Below are 20,821 nucleotides of genomic sequence, written 5' to 3' on the forward strand. Positions count from 1 at the left end.
CTCTGAGAAAATCGAGTGAGATTGGGAGACCGTTACATACATACACACACACATACAGAAAATGCTCAGCTCGTCGAACTAAGTCGATTGATATACGAGATTCGACCCTTTGGAGCACTTTTATACCTTTGGTTTTTTCAGTGATTGCTATACCTTTCTAGGAGAAAGGCAAAAAACTTGAAAATATAACGAAGAAAACCGTCCTAAAATGTTTGAACCTCGTTTGAATATGATAGTGGTCAATCCAGAGACCAAAATGCAATATTTTAAATTTTTAGTATTCACATATTTTATTTTATTTTATATCTAATGACTTTTGACTTAAAACGGACTGTTTAATTCAAATTAGGTCGATATCTTGTACCGTTTTTGAGTTATCCAGATAAGCAACTCGTGTATAAAAACGGCCTAAAAAAGACCTTACTGTGCTTGATATTTCACATATTTGAATTCTAGACAGTATTGGCATTTTTGATTTATTTGACATATGGTCATTATTGACATTATTGGCATAACAGCCGGAATTCGTTGGTTGGAACACGACTGCCACCCAACTAGTGAATCGTGTTCGTTAATTGGGTGAACTGACAGCTGTGCAATTTTATTACAGGAGATGTCATGTCAAAGAAAACACACTTGGCTCTTCTACCTTGCTGCTGTGGTAAATAATTAATGTATTTGATAAATACTTTTTTATACAAAAAATGGAGCTTCAAACGAGAAGCAAAGTGATAAAGCGCAAGCACATCACTCTGCTTCTTGCCTAAAAAATGGCGAATCGCGACGCTGGACATTTCCGGTGAAGGCGTTGATGGAATAAAAATAAAAACAACCGAACAATTAACCTCTAAATTACACACAACATATTGTAGATGTACTTTCTATATTACGCGATTGATTATGTCAGAGATGATCTGCATGAATTGTCCCGAAAATAGTGCTGAGCAACAAAATTATCAATGCTGAATGGAATAAGCGTAGTAACTAAACAATTTTACAAAACTTACACAACAATAAATAATAATTAATTTTATTTAAGTGATATTTTTTTCACTTTTATCGCATTTGAATGACGTTGAATTCTGACATTAGAGTGCTTTTTAGTTGGGTGACGGCCCAACTAGCGAACACCCAACGAGCGAATCACCACTGTATTGACATTATTGGCATTATTGACATTATTGACATAATTGACATTATTGACATTATTGACATTACTTACATCATTGATATTATTGATATTTTTGACCTTTTTGACATTTAAAAATAAAATTAAAAATTTTGGCTTTTTTGACTTTTTTTGAAAATTTCGAGAACAGTCCTTACACAATTTATGGATGACGCCATTCTTAATATTCTTGATATTCTTGATAACGTTGATATTCTAGACATTCTTGATGTTAATGATATATTTGGAATGACTGATGTTTTCAGTAGAGAAGGAATTCGTGTTATCTCGACCAGATCGAATCAAATGAAATTTTGTGAGTTTGTAGGCCTTACTAAACTTGACGTGAGCACTCCGCTTGCAAACTGACCTCAAGAGTTGATTCTCCAAAGCAAGCGGATTGCCTGCGAATTGATTAAAACAGGTAGTTCATCAGTTCTTTCGAAGAACTAACTCTTCTGATCAGTTCGCGAGCAGATTGCCTGCATCTATATAGGGTATAGAACGGCTTAAGCAGTGGCGCCTATTTAATTCAGTCGAAATAAACGGGCCTCAACCTCCTTAATTTCGATCAATATCGACAATTTCAATAATGAGAACGAAAACTCTGTTTAAGCAGCTGTCTTACGAATACATAAACTTGCGTTAAACACAGAAAAATCTTTGAAAAAACATCAAACGAAAAAAGTTACAGCTATTCAGGTGCTATTCGGGTGATGAAGAAAATCCCCTGCAAAACAGATGCAAACGGCTTAAAAGGGAACTTCAATTGATAATTGTTAAAGTTTGCTAAATCGGTTTTAGAATCTGAAAACAAGTGCTGACAGAGAAAAAGATAGAGAACAAATTGATATACTTAGAGCGGGGGCCTAGTGTGGTTGGTAACGTCTCCGCCAACCACGCTCGACGCCTGGGTTCGAATCCCACCGCCGACATAGGTGTCGATGGTTGTGAGGTGGCGTGATCCACTCACAACCAACCCAACTGGTCTAGATTCAATCCTAGCCGACACTGGGAGATTTTCTGAGGCGAAAAATCTCTGGGATCACGCCTTCCATCGCATGAGGAAGAAAAGCCGTTGGCGCCGGTCCGTTAATAAACGGGTCGTGAGTTAGGGTCCTGGGTGTGGAGTCGCCTCCCTGGGCGTCGGTGATTGGCCACAACAGTGGCGGAACTAGACCGACGGAAAATAAGCGAGAATGAAAAAAAAAATTGATATACTTATGTTTGTATTTCACCTTACAGATTTGAAGATCAGTGGACTAGTTCCTTCGCTCTTCTTGTTCCACTTTTGCTATTTATTCGTATGGGTATACGTATGTGTTTGTGGATGAATTGAGACAAGTTAATTTTTGCTTGCTCTCGCGGCTGGTTGATGGGTTATGCATAGCTATGTAACAGCCGGTCACAGCTGGGAGTGCTAACCATTCCTGTGCCCCTAGTGTGCACAAATAAAAAGCTATAACCTTCAATTTTTCACAGTTTGAGCTCTAGGGCAAAACCTGTGTTTACCAGTGTAATCCAGTTGCCTAAAATCCTTCTGAACAAATCATAATGAGTACTCTAAAGGAATAAAAAACCTCACAAGAACTTTTTCATGTCCTGTAATCTTTACGTTTCTTGCTTCTGAACTTACATGCGTCTCATTGATTCGCAGTTATGACAACAGCTAAAGACGTGTTGCCATTGGATCACTTTTAAAAATTAACTGTAATTTCTTTAAAAAAAAAACAATTTCAAATAATACACTAAAGAAAATTGATTTTAATAATTCAAAATAAATCGGTTCTCTCGGACTTTTCCTAACTAGGATATTTAAATACTTAATTTAGTTGCATAAACTCTCCTGAATATTTTAAAATAGGCATAAAAACAAAAACTTTTTCATGTTCAACACTGTTTCTTATTGAAAATTTTTCGCATGGAAAAGGACATGGAAAAGTTTTTGTTCGAAATATTTGTTTTCCTCAAGAGTGCTCATTTTAAAATGATTACACGAAATGTAGACAACTAAATTTTTAATCTGAAAACTATTTTATTACTTTTTGTTTTTGAATCATTTTTTTTATTGTAGAATCTCAATTTTATTTCTGTTTAGATATTCTCAAATGGAAATTCGGGCAATTCCTTAAAAGTCATCCATTGACAACTTTTCTCTATATCGTTATTCAGATACACTAAAGTCGTTTTTTACGCGGGGGATACGTGCCGCGTAAAAAGAAACCGCGTAAATTACGGAATCCGATCAAAGAAAAATCGGAATCCGCGTAAAAAAAAAATACCGCGTAATTTCCGAAATCCACGTAAAAAAACGCGTAAATTCCGGAACCCGCGTGAAAAAAAAACCGCGTAGTAAGCGACCTTAGTGTATCTCGATTCATGAAGAAAGGCCAGAAATCTCCAGACCTTTTTGAATGTTGTTGTTTAATGTTTGAAGGAAAAAATGCAGTTATTCGTTCCATTGAATCCTACCCTTTAGGTTGAAAAAGTGCCATTTTTTTGTTAAAAACTCTAATTTCGTTCTAATTATGATTACAAAAGCGTAAGATCTTGCTATAGACTAAATCTTTTTTTTTAAGAAAATTGAATGAATTGAATGAAAATTGAATTGCGTTTTTCAGCAAATTACTCAGCAAATTTAGATTCGGCAATTCCTGCCGTGTTATCACCTAGAGGTATTATGAGCAGAACTCAAGTTACAGCATTTTTCAGAAATAAATCAAATTTTCCCTTATTTGCTTATAATTTCTTTTCTTATTTTTCAAATATATAATAATAAGATGTCAATAATGTGAAATTCTTTAACTTAAACATCGCAAAGAAATGTTTCGTTATATTGATGAAATTTTCTTCAGGAATAAATTCTCAAACCTTTTATTTATTGATTTATTTATTATTCATTTATTTACTAGCTTACTCGGCAAACTTCTTTTTTATTAAAATAATTTTGAACACTCCAAATTGATTGATTCCTTGCGATTTGTTAGTCTGCAAATGCATGACGAATCTAATATTGGATACAATCAAAAACAAAAGACAAATCGTTTGAAATGATTGGTTTTATCGGAATGACAACATCCTCGCCTTTTGGCATCTGTACATCACCTCGATCATGGAAATATCCATTTTGAGTAGTATTCGATCATTTTCGGCTATTTTTCAGAAACCGGAAGTCGCTATCCCAGTATTAAAAATAATATCTGGAGTCGATTTTAGGCTTTCGTGCATCATCACGATTACGGAAATATCTATATTGGGAAATATCCCTGTTCAAGTTAGACTGTTTCCCAGAAACCAGGAGTCGTCATCTTGGACATCACCATTTTATAATTTAAAATGGTGTCTGAGGTCGATTTGTGGCTTCAGTGCATTATAACGATTCCAAAAATTCCTATATTGGGTGGTTTCTGGTCACTTTCGGTTTTTTTTCAGAAACCGGAAATCGTCATCTTGGATTTCAGAATGGCACTTTGAGACAACCCCTGGCCTCTGAGCGTCATTCTGGTTCCGGAAGCACCCATATTGAGTGGTATTGGGACATGTTCAGATGTTTTTCAGACACCGGAAGTTTCCATCTTAAATTTAAAAACGGCACCTGGAGTCGATTTTTGGCTCCTGTGCATCACTCCGATCATTTTAGGCTGTATCTCGAAAAAAAAATATCTGTTTCAGTTGTCTGGGAGAGCTTTCCTCCTTCCAGAGTACGGAGAAGTGCCAAACAACCATAAAAATTTATGTTCGTTTTGTTCAAGAGCCCTTTCCTCGAGAAGAGGGAGGGGTGTCGAACCACAACGAAAATATTATTTTGTTCCCAAAAACCTCTACATGTCAGATTTGGTTCCATTTACTTGATTAGTTCTCGTGTTGTGAAGAAATATATGTTTTTTTTTGTATGGGAACCCTCTCTTTCAGAAGAGGGAGGGGTTTTGAACCACCATGAACATTTTTATTGCTCCCAAAAACCATAACATGCTAAATTTGGTTGTATTTGCTCGATTGGTTCTCGAGTTGTGCGAAATTGTGTTTCATTTGGTAATGGTAGGCACGTAAAAGCCCTTTACACTGACTTAAGTATAGCCTGTCACCGAATCGACATACTATTATTAGTGTTAAAACTGCAAAAAATTGGATTGGAATTTCAGGTATGTAGTACGCTTTCAAAATAAACTGTCACACAAATTTTTATTTGACCAATTTTCTACCGTAACGCCCCTATTGCTTGTTCAGCTAACGATTTACACTAGCGTGGTCTGTGTGTCGAAAAAAGATCTTATATTGGTTTATTGGCGAAAATACAGCTCAAAAGTAAAGAAGAGTAAAGAACTGCTCTTTCTTGATTTTTCGTCACACACACAATTTTCGAACATTGGCAGTTGTAGGATAAATATTAATTAAGTGCAGTAGCATTTTTAGAATATTGTTGTGCCAGAAGTTGTTTTTGTGATTTCGTCATCTCCTAAATTTCTTTTTTTTTTTACATCTACTACAGGTATCGACAGTAGTTAACGTTAAAGTATCAGGTCGACGGAATGTCAAATCAATCTTTCAAAAGCTCTTACCGATCCCATACCATCGTTCACGCCTATATTGCTTAACTGGTGGTATACTGAAGACTTCGTTTCAACAAATTATTTGCCTATTCTGCCACTGGCAACAAATAGATCAAACCAGAGTGCATCGCGATAACATACATGCTATAGATTCCACCAAAGTGACACGACGCTATTTTTTGCAACGTCAACCGCAAATTTGTTTGCTCGTCTGTCGTAAAATTTCACCCGACTTTTCCACCGTTTGCAATAACTTTCGCATTACACACGTCCGCGCCACAGAACGGCGTTGCGTTTATCTAAAGCAAATAAATTTTAAAACGGGAATTATTCATTTTTCATCCGTCTGTTGTACCGAGATGCCTGTTTGAATTTCTTCACTCATATCTCTGTTTATTATTTCATGGATTTATTTTTAGCTCACATCATTCCTGTTCTTCGTTTCCTGCTCCCTACCGCCGCCTCTGGAGAAGGATTAGTGTGAGAAGTCAGCAACAGCCTGCCGCGTGTGTCTGGCTCGAGAAGAACGCAGGAGGAGGAGTGCGAAGGGCGAGTGGAACTGTACGCAGCCGCCGCCGCCGTCGTCGTGAGTGTTCATACAGTAACAACAATAACAACAACTACGGCAAGCGCTCTGTACAGGCGCTTCTCGCTGTCGCGGCATCCGATTCGGGCTAAGTCTGTTTAACGAACTCGCAGTGGAAGGAAGGAATAGCCGAGCGCGATTTGAACTTGAATCGAACACCAAGAAGTGAACCTGGGTGGATCTGGTTAACAAACGGTGCGTGGTGTTCTGCTGGTAGTGCTGTAATAATTATTTTTCTCGAAATACTTTGGTGTTTTATAATCCCCGGACATTGCCCAAGATATTGTCCTAGAGAAGCAGTTTGCAGATAAAATAAAATATTAACTCACTGGAAAGTTTCATGCTATGAATAAGTGATATCATCAACGCGATCTAGCAAATTTACTTAACTCTTGTATACCGGGCAAGCGAAGTCAGGCAGTCCTTTACGACTTGCGGTTCAGGTTTCAGGGGAACTTGATCGAAGACTTTGTTCTGCCATCCAGAAGCTATGCGGTAGTTTGGAGCAGTGAAGTGTGGAGAAGTCGTTGTTTCACTCGGTACTTCGTGTGGCGGTTGATATTGCAGTCAGTGCACGGGAAAAGAAGAATCTCCGGTTCGCTATATAAACCGACTAAAGAGGGATAGAAAGAAAAAGAAAGAAGGAGAAAGAAGCGCTATCGTTGTGAATGAAAACAAACAACCCACAAAGGTCCCACCGAACGAGGATTTGTCCGCATCGTATTAAATCTCTAAAGAGGTAAGAGATTCGCTGGCCGTCGGCAGAAGTGCAGAATGGTTTTTGCTTAATCTTAAAATACTTGTTTTATTTTATGACGCGAGAGAAAATAAACAGTCTTTAAATATAGTGAGTCTCCACGACCGCTGAAGCAAACAAGTATTGTTGTACCGCGAGTGTTTCAAGTGCTGAATACGCGACGCGATTGCCGGTTGCCTGTTGTGTTGTGAAGCGAGAGGAAGAGGCCATGTGATTGGTAGTTTTCGCGATTGATGTTGTAGTTAAAAGCACCCCACAATCGTTGAAAAAAGTGATAAAATATTGTTGTCTGATTCGATAGTGCGAAAAATTCTGATTGCTTGCTGCTGGTAATCAACTCGAGTGCGGCGTTTCGCTGTGAGAAATCGGAAGCAAGTTTTAGCGTCAGTTGACGTTTCAGCTTTAGAACAAATTTTCCAGCAGAACCAGAGCCAGAGCCAGAGCCGATATTGCATGGTGTTGCAAAGCGGCCGAGCTGTTCCAACTGTGCTGTTCTGAAGCACATGGTGAGTATGTTAGCTAATAATTTTGCTGATAGCAATCAGTGATTTAGATTCGTTGATTTCACAACAACTGCTTGAGTGTTTGAAGTAAAATTAAAGAAGTGAAAACTTCTGCTCTTTCGGGTTCGAACTTTCACATTCTTACTCACTGGATGATGAAAAACTTTATCTGCAGCTGTCTGGAAAGTGTGAATCGCTGCGAGCGATATACGCGAAGTGGTTTCAACTGTTTTTGAAAGGTTGACGCAATTAAGATCATAGGTCGTTAAAGGTATTCGTATTCGATAATTCATTTTTAAACAACATGGTTTCAGTCATAATGGAACGAAAAGCCCCTCAAAAATATTAGTAAATAGGAAAATGTGTTTGAAGCTCCCAGTAAATAGAATAACTGCATGGAAATCCGAAAAACTATAGAGAATGCAGTCATTCCTGTCTAGTTTAGATTGGCTCTGATTTCAATGATCCTTTGTTTACGAACAGTTACTCGCGAAATTGCGAAATAGCGTGCACATTTAGTTAACTTATTAAATAATAGTTTTCCGTTATAAATAAATAATTTGAACACCTTTCGAACAATTTCCACCTTTCTTCGATTATTTGCTCTTACTTATGTAGTAACAACGAAACCAAAGCCAAACAACACCCAAGCAAAAACAAAAACGGGTTCTGCTTCATCCTTTGGGTTTTGTATACTGCAGACGGTTTTTGATTTCCTACCATAGATATTTAATGGGGTTCAATTCCAGTAGTTACGATTAGTGCGGTGTACTTTTTTATGTATCTTGCTAAAAATAACAATTACGAGGAACATCCAATTTCTGCACGCAAAGCTTTAAGTTACGTTTAAACAACAGCCGACTGACATTGCTGTGTTTTATTGTGGAAACCAAATGTTAAATCTGGAGAACTGATCCTGGTTTCCACCATAACATTTGTATACAGTTCGCTCTGACTGAATTGATTTTAGTTTCCTTCTTATTTAGAACCATGTTCCAGAATTTCTTCGGTTTGTTCCCATATGCCTTTGTAATCTTCTTTGAGATGAAATGCTTTTTGTGGGCAACACGACTTCTCTAATAGTCCCTGTATTATAATCTCTGGACGATGTCTACACTGATAGTGCGTTTACTTCGACAGGTTTTGAAATGTTTGTTTTAGGGCCCGCTCATTACCAGGAGACAGGATTCTTTCGCGTCCTCTACCAGGAAGAGTTTGACATTACACACTGACAAATGAGAGTAGGCTCGCCTATTCGTAATAATCTTCTTTACAAGGTTAACTTATTTGGTGCGAAATCACATCAATATTGTGTGAAGTTAGCACAAATCTTGATTAAGTTTGAGACCACTACAACGAATGTGTGTTATCTATTTATAACGCATTTCATGTTCTAGCGTGTTTTCAATGTAATAGACGGCTTTAAATCATTACTAAAGTTGCACCGAATAATAGGGCTGGGAAAAAGTTATTTTTGAACATTACCGAATAGGTAAACGGATTATCGAATAATGATTTAAACTCGAGCTTGTCTAGGGTAACTCACTATATACAAGAGTAATTTGGTTTTTAATTTTTCTCATTCAATCACCATGTTCTGTTGAATATTCGGCCGTCGGCCGTCGGATATTCGGCTGAACAGAAGGCCAAATATTCAACGAAACATGGTGATAAAGTGAAAAAAAAAACCAAATTATTCTTGACTACTTTCCACACAAAAACCTTTTTCTCAGCCCTATTAGCCCTATACACTTATAAATTATCAACCGGTGCTACTATCGTCATGATGATTTGTACTACTATTGGCTGCTATCGGTAAATCAGTGCAACCAGCAATAAATACTGTTGATTTTGATAATGACTAGCCTAAACATGATCGATTCACTATCATGAATTCGGTCATTCAAAAACACGATCGAATCAATAACAAATAAAAAGTCTCTGGGTTTGTTCAAAACATTTCGCATTTTACGTTGACTTACGACGAGATATATACTCCAATTTCAATTTTTGTCAATGTATTCATCATACAACTGTTGAGTTATACATTTCATTGTGCGAAATTATATTAAATGTTATGCGAATCGAGAGGATACATGGGTTGATGAAGTCTTGAACTTTTGCGTGCATGCCCAGTTCGTTGAAAATGGCATCGAAACAAGGATCCTTGTGCGAGTGTATTTTACAGTTCTAACTGATCTGCACAAACATTTTGGCAAAAATTCACGGCAAACCATTTTAAAACCGAAAATATTCTAGTGTCGACTGTGTATAATTTCTCACAAACCTCAACAACAATTCGCCAGAAAGGTAGTGGAAGACCGGCCAAACTAATGAACAAAAAAGGACTTTGTTCTTTTTATCTAAATCATAGTTTAAGGCCAGCGGTTTGGCTTTCAATCAGGATGTGTACCAGAACGACTGTTTGAAGAAAATTTTGATTCCATTTCTTTACTAACACCATGCCGATGGAAGGTGTGCGTTTTGGCTAGATAAAGCGTTACCACAATAAGGCAATAAACACAAACGTTCCTGAACAACCATTCGACCTCATTTGTACTCAATATGATCGTATACGAATCTGCCTTACTGGCGTCCTATTCTTTGGGATTTTAAGTTCCTTCATTTGTTTGGTTGTCCTAAAAAGACAGTTTGTTGTTTCATTTAAAATCGGATATGATGCTGATTGAACTTCTGTGCTACTCCGACAGCTGACACTGTGGATAGCTGAAAATTTAATGGCCCAAATGCTTTGAATGCCAGTATTCCAGAACTTTGGTGTGTTGTAAAAAAAGGCATTTTTTCATGGAGGAAGTGCAGGCTGATGTATCTACTAACTACTACTGATGCTGCCCGCAACCGCACAAAGGCAGCTTCCTGCTACAGAAAGTGCCGCTGCACCAGCCGGCCCTGCCACTATCGCTGCTGCTGCTGCTTTCCACTGCCTCTGCCGCTGCTGCTAAGTAAGGACTGTCCTGGTCGCTATCCAGAACTAATATGACTAATTTAGGTTGTAGCAGGCTCTTATGCAGGCCAAATAGTGTATTACCGATTTCCTAAGTCTATAATTTTGTCGACAGTGCTTGGGAAAGTGAGCGTTAAGTGACCAATCAGAGGTCGAATTCTGCGTTTTAACAAGGCTTGACAATCTACAATAGTACAATAGTTCGAATAATCAAGTTACAATTTTCTGCATTTGGGCGGATGCAAAGAAGATTTTCCAATAGATTGCTGCAAGAACAAAGGAAATCCATTGAGTACTAAACGTCTTATTGGCATTTGAAATTGGGCATATTTTTCACTTTTCCCGTTCTTAGATTTTTATTTTACACGGTGACAAAAAAGTCCGGTCACACTTTTTTGGGGTCGCCTGTAGCCTACACGTTGCGTCTCTCTGGTGCCATCTATATGTCAAATGAAAGGGTTAACTTTACTGCCCAAAGTGGCAGAGTTTCGTTCCGGTGCAGTTTGTTTACATTGAGTTGTGAGCCATGGCAGAGTTAAGAGCAGCTGTTATCGCTGAATATGTGAAAGGGTACAAACCTGGACACATATTCAAACACCTAAACCGCTCGGAATCAACCAGAAATTCGTGTACCGGACCATAAATCGGTACCTAGAGACCGGAGGCACCGAGGACAAGGCACGATCTGGACGACCAAGGTCTGTGAGAGCTCCAAGGCTGAAAAAGATTATACGAAACCGGATTCGCCGGAATCCCGCCCAATCTGCACGGAAGCTGACCAGGAACCTTAAAATGAACCGAGAATCAATCCGCCTGCTTCTGCGCAAGGATTTAAAACTTACACCGTACAAAAAAACAGGTGGTTCATGGGGTTACCAAAGCTACAAAGGACAAGAAGTACCAACGGTCGCGGGAGTTGCACGGTTGGCGCGCAGATGACGAGATTATTTTTTCGGACGAGAAGCTGTTCGTTTTGGAGCAAACAGTCAATCGCCAAAATGATCGAGTTTGGAGTGTGAGCCTCCAGCAAGCTCCTGCGGAAAAGCTGAACGTTTCCCGGTTCCAAAATAAGACGTCAGTGATGGTTTGGGGAGCCATTTGCAAGAGAGATAAACTGCCTCTTATTTTTATCGATAAAGGGGCCAAAATCAACGCAGCGTACTACCTGGACACGGTTTCGAATAAAAATGTTCTGCCTTAAGCTAAACTATTGTTGGAAGACGATTACTACTGCTTCCAGCAAGATGGCGTCCCATCCCACACCGCAAAGGTTGTTCAGGCGTGGTGTGAGGAAAACTTGACCGATTTCATTTCGAAGAATGAATGGCCTCCGTCGTCTCCGGATCTGAATCCACTGGATTATTTCGTGTGGGGATACATGATGTCGAAGCTGAACGACTATAAAAAAACAAATTTGGAGCAATTCAAGCGAGTTATCACGAAAATCTGGGACGAGATGCCGATGGAGCACGTGCGCGCCGCTTGCGACGACTTTCCGAGACGTCTGAAGCTGGTTCGATTAGAGAAAGGTGGTGTAATTCCGAGATATCGTCTGTGAAGTATCTTTATGAGTTACTGAATAAAGCTATGAAAGCCAGATTCAGATTTTCTTCTTATTCTTTGGAATATTAAGATTTTCCTGTGTGACCTGACTTTTTTGTCACCCTGTACATCCCAATGTAGCTGAACTTCCTGACAAACGTAGCTCTACGTCAAAATCCCAAGAGTTGTGTGCAAAGCCACGACCGCAAGGTTGACGTAGAATTATATAAGGCGATTTGTTTTATTACTTGTATTTTTGCATTTCAGAAGAATCGCGAATCCCAAGTGATAAGTTCGAAGCCAAATTTTTCTCTAAAGGTTTTGCGCTACCATTGCAGCTTGCATCCCGACTGGTAAACATTGTCAAGTAGTTCTATTTCAACCAAGATCGGTCGCGGGTAACAGTCATTTTTCGTACAATGAAACGTCAAATCTTTTTGTGTTTTAAGAAACTGGTGGAATAAGCTAACATATAAAAGGGTGGACCCCTTAACAACATCGTGAACAGAAAGTGAGCACGTGATTGGTTCAAAATTAGAAATTTGGTGTTGCGCTGCGCTGAACGATTATGAAAGAGTAGCTAACTTTTAAACATGCGCACCAAGAAACGAGAACGAAATTTCCAAGTTAAAATTTCAGTGTCTCACTACAAAGCCGGACGTTTCCTACAATCAGGACGTTTCCTACATTCAGGACGTGTACGTGTATGACGCCGGTGTACAAGGAAGGAGACAAAACGAATATTAGCAACTATCGTGGAATAACTTCGCTGTCTGCTGGATATAAAAGCTTTGAGATCATTCTTAACAAGACGATTCCTGAAGCATGAAAATGTTACATTACACCATCTCAACATGGGTTCTTCCCTAAGCGTTCTATTGAGATAAACCGGTGTGAGCTCACAGGACACATTCTGCATCAGCAGAATGGACAGTGGTGCTCAGAGTGATACGATATATACGGACATTAAAGCTGCTTTTGATAAGGTGAAGCATGAAATATTGGGTGCCAAATTTCGACGTCTCGGCTTTTCGAATAGAATTCGTGGTTGGCTGAAATTTTACTTGATAAACCGAAAGTTATATATAAAAAATAGGCTTTGCTTAATTGGCAACATTCAGTCGGCAGTTTGGTGTTCCTTAAGGTAGTAATTTAGGACCAATTTTATTCGCCCGTTTTTTCAACCATATATCTTTGATTCTACCGAGCGAATTGATTTGAAAATGTACCTCGCCATCCGCAAGTTAGATTATTGATACGATGGAATAGTTGAATAGTACAGCATTCTTCATACGCCGATATAAGATTACACAGCACTTCGCTACACTAATCACAAAATGATTCGGTTGACAGCATTTGGAAGTGAAGTTGTTGAGCATGTCTTGTAGATAACAATATCGGCGGCGAATATTATGAAATACAGGATGATTCGTTCCTTGTTGAGAGTATTTCAGGGACTGATTGAGAGCCACATTTGAAGCAAAAAAAAAATTCTACGAATATGCCCTAACGTTAATCTACTCGGAGTTATTCAATTTCGAAGTTTCTTGGATACTCTATTATAAAGTGGCTCTAATTTTGAGTGTTTACTACTTAGAGTAATTCTATTACTTTCATTCAAAAGCTGAGAAAATTTTCTACTAGATGTAGCTTCTGCATATCTTAATGAATGAAAAAACTACCATTCTGGAAGCAAACAATTTTGAAAGTAGTACTGTATTAACCCTATCTCCGCGGAGAGAAATCAGATTTTAGATCGAAAAATGACATTCAAACTCTTTTTACTCAGCAACCGCATGCAGAATTGGCTTAAAATATATTGCTTGTTGAATATCAATCTGTTCTCTAGCTGCTTAAAATATTTTCATCGTTAGAAATTTCGAGTATAGTTGTTAAACTGTTATCAAAGTTTTTTATGCCAGGTGATGCCATATGGCATCACCCACGGGGAATGGGTTAAACATATTTTGATGTTTTCTCTGTAAAAAAAACGTGGTTATCATTATTGTTTTTTTTAGCTCAAATTAAACGTTTTTGCCAGCTTTACAGTTCTTTCTTTGTCATCAACTCTCTATCTGCCTAGGGGCCATCCACATACCATGTGGACAGATTTTTAACGATTTTGAAACCCCCCTCCCCCTCCGTGGACAACTGTCCATATAAATTCAAAAAAAAATGTATGGACCGTGGACATTAGCCAACCCCCCCCCCCAAAGCTGTCCACGTGGTATGTGGATGGCCTCCTAGTTTTCGAGAAATTACAGTTAAAAAAAATCATCCGCTAATTATAATAAATTTTATTTCTTTATTGTAGTATTATTATTGCATGAAAATTACTCTAGTAGTGAAGATAACTTTTTCAGAGACTTAAATGAGTTTTCCCATAAGCCAACGTAGAAGCGACGTACACGACAAGCAATTACTCTGCGGCACTTGAACGCACTTCTACATACACTAGAGGCACCAAAATTCAAAAGAATGGTTGAAAAGCTGAAGTCTTTTTAGTACAACTGTTTTGAGCTCTAGAGCAACACTTTTTTCGCTTTTGTCGACCAGCTAAAATCAGCTTTGTCTGAGAGTATTCAAAGAGCCTTCAATAAAAAAAAAAAAAAAAAACACTGGAAAATGATCGCTGACAAGTGACAACTAAAAAGAAAAAATACTACCATGCCATCTGAAAAGTTGCTATAGAAACTCTTTGATCAAAGCTTCCACGACTATAGCTTTAGTTCAAACCTGCCGATTGGAATGCTTCATAATGAGATTTCCCGTGACCAGGGCAGACAAACACATGAAAGGTGGAAAGATTCTAGCTCTGCGTAAATCGATGCACCCTAAGGGGGTATGCATTGTGTCAGTCTGTGGTATTCTCACTATGAGAAATAGGCAAAGCAACAAAGTATTTTGAACTTTTAAGAAGTTAGCTGGACGACAGATGCTTTTTGACAGGATATTATCATAAATCTATTGTGCTTTGAAAAGCCATATATCTCGAAGAAAATTTTAACAAGACATGCTCGATATTTTTTTCAATAAGAAATAGTCTTGTGATAGATAGTGCTGCCTGCCATTCTTACTTTTGTGTGAGCTGATAGATACGGTTGTAGGAATAGTCTAGATATAAACAGTTATTCAAATTGTGCCCGTTTTTGTTTCAACTTAGTTTGAGCTGGAATATTTACCCAGAAAACTATTTGTATTGCCTTTCGCAAGTCAATGATGGCCCGACAATATCATCGGTCTTTTATTTGTTTCTAAATTCAGAATGCGAAATGGCATTGACTTCTTATTTGCTGATATGGTGTGGTATGGCTTGACTGGGATGATGACAATATCATTTACCTCGAATTGGTACATAATATTTGTTTAGCTGTCGCATTTCCACTCAAATACGTAAATGTGTTATGGAATTGAAATTGGGGTATGATTCTAACCGTTTCGAAAACGTTGCTTCTCATAGAAACGTTTTTATAAAAGTTTTTCTATAAAACCATTGTAGAATACCAAATCCAATGGAAGTTTTAAATTGGTTTTATGCTATTTTTGTGTAACGATAACTGATACAAACTCATAGTTTACAAAATAATATACATTCCCAACTTTTCGTTACTCCGATTACCCAGCGTCTCCATCGCAGCTCAAGCTGTTTTATTTTATGTAGTGCGTTAAATATATGCCTCAGTTTGCGTTGCTTAGTTGGCCAACCAAAATTATTCAACGCATACACGTGAATGTGGTAATAGAGTTGGACAAACAAACAACAGGGCGTACTCTGAAAAGTTTTACTGAGTTTTGCATGTGAAAGCTGTGGACTTTGTTGAGCATTAGGCGAGACCCATCATGAAATAATGTTACGTTTAGAGTGGCTCAATATAGTGTTCTGTAACGAGCAGAGAAACGTTGCTTAAAGCCATGCTGAATGAAGCCAACACTCATGTGGTATTAACAGGGCTTTAGTCTCAAATGTGAACACACGTTGTTTGAATCAATAGGCTTTATACTTGTTGTAAAGCCCTAGGCAAAGAAGTCAAGTGGCTTAAAACCCGGCGAGGATGCTTTCCGAGTGTACCTTGTTTTATGTGAAACTTATTGCTTGGAACGTATATACACTTTCCATCCTTTGAACAGGCCGTAAATGTAGCGAAGGAAGAAACGCTTTTCATCTACAAATTAAACTTCGCTCTGATTGTAGTTAGTGAAAAAATTTTCTCATATTTTAAATTTGTCTTTGGAAACTTCGTTAAGCCGTGACTTTTTACTTCTTGTGCGCTTATAATTGCAAAACACCGTGTTCTTTGAAGTTGTAGATGTTTGTCGTATCTCTATTTCGAGCTTTTATGCTAAACTTTGAAACTGACAGTTTCTTTGAATCGATGTGGAAAACAAAAGATGTAATATTTCGAATTTGCTCCAGATTATGGAGTGTGGGATCAATAAAAATGAAAATGCCAGCTGGAATGAATAGAATAAATGCCAGTAAAGATTAACAAGTTGAGTAAACATTTTTGCTTTGAAATTACTTTCTAAACTAATTTCCCCATGCAAATTTAACTAATTTTACCGTAGAAACCAAAGAGCTAGGATGTTCATACCTAGTCTAATAATTTCTATTAAAGAGCAGCTCTAGTTGTACAACCTCATATTGATCCACATAATTGGCTGCGAAACTGCTAACCATAGCCCACTTAACGGTGCATGAATCAAATGCTCACCACAAATACTTTACATTAATCAAAACGTGCGGCTATCTCGTTTTTCCACCGTCAACACACAGAATCCTGTCCAACCCGGCACAGCCCGACAACAAGCTGTAACAACAAAAGCAGCGGTCGATCGCATCAGCTGTCAGCTAATTTGCATAGCTTTTATCTCGTTGCTCGCATCACCAAAACAAGTTGGCGCTGTGAAAACACATTACGCGTTTAGCTCATCGCAGCGTCGACGCGTTTTCTTTAAGATTGCTGATCCGATCCTCAACGTTTAGTCGGTACAGCTAGCTGCGGGCCTAGAGCTTGCCTTCTTATTCATCGTTACACTCCACTAGCGCTAGCATACAGTTCTTTAAGCAGGCTTTCGGATTCGAGTTTACGCGTCTTGCATGACTGATGAAGACGACGGCATTCATGCCGAGACCGAGACAGACACCACTTATTCCGTTGATAAATTTCCGTTGTTTGTATTTCCCACTTTAAAAAAAGCAATCTTTGTTCTATCGTAGCTATTATTTTGTACACTTCACTTGTCTTAAATAAATAAACAACACATTAGAACCACCTGATGACATGCGATAATAGGAAAATTTCGATGCTGGTATGTAAACTTATGCAAAGTTCAACCAAGTACGAAATTCTCTCGATTAAATTCAGCACGAACTTTCTAATTATAATTTCTGACTTTCTCAACCCCCTTTGGTGTCTGAAAAATTCTAGCGATGATGTGCTCCAACGATGCGTGCAATTGTGAGTTTATGCGAATTTTTGGCCACGGGCTATAGTTCGGCTTTGTATGGCGATAGCCAGAACTGAAACTTTCACGTACCTATCCTAAAATTTCATAGAGAAATATGATGACATAACCGCATCGAGTATTTTTTGTTCATTTTTGTTGTCAACTACAGACTGCATCCCAAAATGGGTTTGACATAATTTGGTGCATTAGTCCGTTATGGAGCGTGCTTTCCATTGGATGCCATGAAGCAAATAAACACAAATTCTCAACACATTGGGAGGGGGGCACACAACAAACAATAATTCGCATGGCCGTCCTTGGAGTTGGTTTTTACACCCTAGCAGAGCATAAAATGCGAATACGAAACATGCATTCACAAATTATCACATTAACTCGCTAGCCACCAACGAAGGGGCGGCTTTATTTCTGTGCACGCACGAACAGGAACACGCATTCAGGGTGAAACCATCATCTGCGAAGCAGCTTTGGCAGGCCTTCAAAGTGCCCCTGTTTGACACTTTGTCGTTGTCGACAGCTCGGGTTGCGCGATGAGCCGATAGGCGTGTGGATAGTGAAACGCACAATTCTGTCATTGGTGGACTTACCACCGGAACGCAGCCTGGCGCAATTCAACCGGTTCGTGGCCTCCGAAGGCAGCGGAAAAGAACCGGAGGAATCTTTTCGCCCCCGTTCGCGCCAACCATCCCGACGATGTTCCACGATGCCAAAGTGTCGATCCAGTGCAAACAGCAAGCGAGTTTTATAACATGATAATTAACTATAATTTATGCCACCACAAATTGACAGTTATGTGTGTGCTTATTGTACCGCGCGCGGGCCAAGCCTATATTGCAAAGAGGGACCCGATGCCGACGGTGCCTAACGACAGCCGATAGATATAGGAACACGGAGCGCAGTCAAGGGAAATGCTATATTATTTCCTTCGTCAACCATACTAACTAGCACACAGGGCACCAATCGGCGCATCCACCTGTTTGACGACGAGAATCGGCGGGAAAACGATACTAACTGAGGATGTGAATGTCCTTACTAAGGTTACTACAGGCAGGCAGTGGGTTGAGTTGCGGAAAAAAAACGAAAGAAAATTTCTAGGAATTAAGAAAGAGCTGTTCAACTTTCTGTTGGAAAAAATCGGGTTAAATATGGTTCAGTGATCAATTAAACATTACCCCTCAAATGAAAATCGAGTGAGTACTATTAGCGTATGTAATTTTTTTTCAATTTTTAAACATTTGATGCGGTATTCCAAAATCAAATGAGATCAGTTTTTTAGTTACATAGGGCCACGGGGGTATTTTGGCCAGCTTTGGGAAGGAATTGTACAATTTATTTTAAAAATACGATTTATTCAACATAAATACCTGCTCTATCATACCATTGTTAAAAGCTAAGTGTCTATTTTGACATACATCATTCAACGATGCATTTCGGATTAATTATATTTTAGATCATTATGCATCTTTTGGAGCAGAAATAGTGAATTTGTGGAAGAAATCTTTCTGCCTTAATTTTTTCACAATGTCTAAAACATTTGAAAACTAGAAAATCGGGCTTATAGCGGGTTTACCGGCATTGTCAGCCATTTTCATTTCGTTAAATGTAATAAATTAAGAAATATTCATTTGTAAATTGCTTCAGCTTCTTCGTTCAGCACCCAACGGTCGAAGGGTAAACAAAGAGCCGTCAAACTTGGCATGGCCAAAATATGTTCGCTTTAGTAAGAGGCAAACATATTTCGGCCATGCCTTGAACTATTATTTAAACTTTTTTTTAACTTGTTATAGTATAAAAACTGTTTCTATGGTACTTTATTGATGTTTCTTTATGAATGATTTGTTTCAAAAGCATACATATTTGTTACAATAGCTGTCAGAAGTTAAGTTGATATTACCACTTCCTCTTGACTTTGGGTTGACTCAGGCATGATTTTGAATATGTGCAAACTAATTCCAAAATAAAGTTACCAAGAGTCAGCGTTTTGCCGTTAACTCTAATGTAGTATGATTCTTTAGTATGTTATTTCAATGATGCATCCATAGTTTTCTAATATTCATCGTAATTTATCAGATAAAATGTGTAAAATGTTCCCGGGTGGGCCAAAATATGGAGGTGGGCCAAAATACCCCGGTTACCCTAGTCTGAAATAGAATATTTTTCCACATTCTTTCGCAGAAGTAAAGTGCTGACACTGAAAACCTTGTTTTCGTGTGAAAACAGTGTATTTTTCCCCACTCCTACGCGAGAATAAATTCCGATATTAGACACCTTGTTTCCCATGGGATTTGACGACGTTCACATGGGTGCGATTAAGTATGAGACATAAAAAGAGAACGAAAATGTTTTCCTTTCGTAGTAATTAGAAGCAATAGGGCCAAAAACGACAGAAAGAAATATTGGACGAGAGAGTGGCTTCTCATCGCTTTTTCAATAGGGTGAAATGCAGTTCAATTTTTTTAATAAATATAATCTTAATTCATCCAGAGTTCCGTGTTTTTGCACATACGTACGGAACTATTCCTTCTAATTTAATGACAAGCTTCGGTTGGAGGTCGGGTGTCCTAACTACACTCATTTTTTTAACTAAATACAAAAAAAACTACAGGATTGCGATTTTCTGTGATCACACCTGGCGAGATTTGGACTTACTGTAAAATTAGCTCTATCGCTAAGCCGAGATGAAATACATCGGACACTCATTTTTTCAAATCCACAATTTGCAAACGCTGCGCTTGAATCAGCGTATATGTGAACTCATTTTTTTTCACGTAAAAATTATGTTTTACTTTTGCTAATTATTGCAATCAATTAACACTTTCCATATCATTAGTTTGCTAGCTATCTTTCTTTCCAAGCTATGATACTCACATGATTTTTTCTTAAAAAAAAGCTTTTCCCCTATTTTTTTATAATACAATTTTAAAATGCAATTTTAAAACGTTTTTTTTTTATAAGGGATTTCTAATCCCACCGCTGACACCAGAGTGTTAAGCTGGATTTACCAACGACTTGTGATGGGTATTATAATACCTTGCGCCCTCATTTTTTTGATTTCCTTATTTATGTGTCGCTTTGGGGTTTCAGGAACACGGTATTGTGGCATCTTTATTGGAGTTTTGGGCAAGGTTTCGAACCTATGTTCTGTGGCATTGGTAATACAGGTCGGACTCGATTATATACAGTCTCCGAAAAATTTTCACTATATAATCGAATCCTATATATAATCGAATCAGAAAAAAAAAATTTTTTTTGTTTATTTTGCCATAATATTTTGTTGTTTTTGA

The 20,821-nt window shown here is 38.2% G+C and overlaps 1 protein-coding gene across 2 annotated transcripts in view; it reads left to right on the plus strand.

Annotated features, from left to right (window-relative positions):
• The window catches only part of LOC129721767 (receptor-type guanylate cyclase Gyc76C-like), a 151,124-nt gene that overhangs the window by 39,584 nt on the left and 90,719 nt on the right, over positions 1–20,821 (plus strand). The window contains exon 2 of one of the 2 annotated variants that reach the window (XM_055674691.1): positions 6,138–7,567. The gene's annotated coding sequence lies outside the window, so the exon portion shown is untranslated. The remainder of the gene's footprint in view (positions 1–6,137; positions 7,568–20,821) is intronic. The other variant, XM_055674692.1, reaches the window with a different exon arrangement.

The sequence above is a fragment of the Wyeomyia smithii genome, chromosome 2, assembly GCF_029784165.1.
Source record: "Wyeomyia smithii strain HCP4-BCI-WySm-NY-G18 chromosome 2, ASM2978416v1, whole genome shotgun sequence".
NCBI classification, from domain to species: Eukaryota; Metazoa; Arthropoda; class Insecta; order Diptera; family Culicidae; genus Wyeomyia; species Wyeomyia smithii.